Here is a 2,738-nt window from a genome sequence, read left to right as displayed (position 1 = left end):
TCTAAGGAATCCTTTCTGAGGGAGAGAGTTGAGCAGGGCCTGATCTGAGAGGGGAGAGGGGGATTGGGAGAGGGTTTGTCTGAGGGAGAACTGGCTCCGATCTGGGGAGATTCTCTCTAGCCAGAATGAGGAGTCTCACAGCTTAGATAGGAAGACAAGCCAGTGGAGGGTCTGGGGAGAATATGGAGGCAGGATTTAGGGAGAAGCTGTGGGAAGACAGACTAAACCAGGGTCTCCTTCCCGTCAGGAGGGGAGAGATCTGCTAGGAAAAGGAGACCCCCCCAAACCAAGAACAAGGCCTGAGGGGATCCCCTGGGTCTGTGGGAAATCCCTCAGGGTGGCTAAGAGAGAGGCGGGCGGACGAAAAATGCCCCTCGCTCAGGAACCAAAGTATGAGGCAGAGAAGGAAGCTGTGCTGCATTAAAAGTATTTAAGTGTAGCCCTGGTCATAACAAAGTAAATGAACAGAAACTGAGTTAATTCTTTTACCTCCTCTGGTAGAAACCTGAACCTCCAACTGAAGTGCAACAAGAGAGCTTTTAGCAACTGAAGTTTAAGAAAAGCTGTGCATGTACTACAGTGAGATCTTTCTATTTAGTTTAAGTAAGAAGTTAAGGAGAACACACCTCCTGACCCAAATTTGTTTCACAAACTTTTTTTTGTAAATAAAACTGATCTTGTTCGTTCAGCTCCTTCCTAAGACTCTAAATCACCAAGCTTTCCCTCACACAAGATGCTCACAAGGTAAAAAGGTAAAGGGACCCCTGACAGTTAAGTCCAGTCGTGGCCGACTCTGGGGTTGCGGCGCTCATCTCACTTTACTGGCCGGCGTACAGCTTCCGGGTCATGTGGCCAGCAAACCAGAGCAGCGCACGGAATAATAATAATAATAATAATAATAATAATAATAATAATAATAATAATAATAATAATAATAAATTATTTGTACCCCGCCCATCTGGCTGGGTTTCCCCAGCCACTCTGGGCGGCTTCCATAGAAACAAAAAATGCAGTAAAATATCACAGATTAAAAACTTCCCTGAACAGGGCTGCCTTAAGATGTCTTCTAAATGTCAGGTAGTTATTTACCGCCATTTACCTTCCTGCTGGAGCGGTACTTATTTATCTACTTGTACTTGACGTGCTTTGGAACTGCTAGGTGGGCAGGAGCTGGGACCGAGCAACGGGAGCTCACCCCGTCGCGGGGATTTACTTGGTGGCGCAGAAGTAGCAGCTGCGGAACCAGACGAGGTGGGGAGAAGGAGCAGGGGGGGGGGGGAGAGGCCGGGGGGGTGTAATGAGGTGGGTCTGCTATATTTAATGGGGAGCAGTTGGCGGGGTGAATCCACTACACATGGAAAAAAGATAAAGCCTAACAGAATCATAGAAATGCAGCAGTACGAAAAGTAATCAAAATAACATCCAGGACAACACATAAAGCCTCAAGCATGAGATAAAATAGCCTCATGTTACACCCAGAGCCTCAAGAAAGAGCCATGTTGTGGCTGGAATCTGCAGAGTTTTGAGCACCACAAAACTGTGAGCAGCGTTTGCTATGAAGGAAGGACAGGCTTGCAGCCCTCCTGCAAAATCACCCGCCCCCCCCCGGCTTTGCAGAGAGCAAGGAGGGGGCGCAGGACCCTGGGGGGCACGCATGATCTGAATACGGACCCCCGGCATCCTCGCCTGCAACCCCCTTTCTCCCCACTGCACCCAAAGGGAAGAAACTCACCAGATTGCGGCAGGAGCCACCGAGGCAGCGAAGCTTGCAAAGAAGACACACCAAACAGCCACGCCACGCTTGCAGGAAGTGACTAGGGAGGGGGGAGGGAGGGGCTTTGGATCGGGAGGACCTGGTCCCCCCCCCCCGCCTTTCTTTCTGTCCTCTCTAGGAATCCGGTCCGTTCCCTGTCACCCTGGCAAAGCCAAGCGCCCCAAGCTCGCCCTTCCCCTCTGCAAAGCAGGCGCCCAGGAGGAGCCCCGTGCGCTGCGTATTTCGGGGTACCCTCCTGGCTGGGCTCGGAGCTGCTCCCTCCCTTGGCAAAAAAGCAAGAGGGAAAGCTGGCAGGGGGAGGGGAAGCACAACCCGCGCCCTCCCCCCACGGCTAGACATTGCGATCTACTCCCCCTTCCTTTCAAGCCCATGCTTTAAATTTCCCCCATCATACAAAAAACAGCATTTAGCAGGGCAGTGAATGGCTCATGATTCTTAAAAGCCTTTTCAGGGCTCTCCTGATTCCAATTTAAGTCTTAAAAGATGACAGGCAAGAACGCTAAATGACGAAACAACACACGTTTTCACCACGTATCTCCCAGGGGAGCAGCAGAAAACAAGGGAGCTTCTGAGTTTAAGGACAAGGTTCAACGATTTGCTGTTCGCAATGCAATGAGTATTTGTCTATGGATGTCTCTGTTTACCGAATCTAACATAAAGAACAGTAGAAGAGGGGGACACAGAATTATCAGGGTCTGCACAGGAGCACCTGGGAAAGATTAGTAGGTGCCATGGCACCCGCATGTGCCCAGTTAGTGACCCCTTACAGCGCTCGGTTGAACACAAGCCAATTTCTCACGCAATGAATGTAAATAGTTCCTCTCCAGCAGGAGTCCTTTGGTCAAGAGTCTATGCTCAGGCTACAGCTCTTTCCACATCAGATGTAAGTTTTGTGCTCCCACTGAAGAGTTATCTGAGTTGAAATAATGCCCCTGCGTGAGAGATAGCCTACCCCTGTTCATGA

This window comes from Podarcis bocagei (genome assembly GCF_964188305.1).
Source record: "Podarcis bocagei genome assembly, chromosome: 12".
Taxonomy (NCBI): domain Eukaryota; kingdom Metazoa; phylum Chordata; class Lepidosauria; order Squamata; family Lacertidae; genus Podarcis; species Podarcis bocagei.
The sequence above is the reverse complement of the archived record's forward strand: the minus strand, read 5'-3'. Positions refer to the sequence as shown.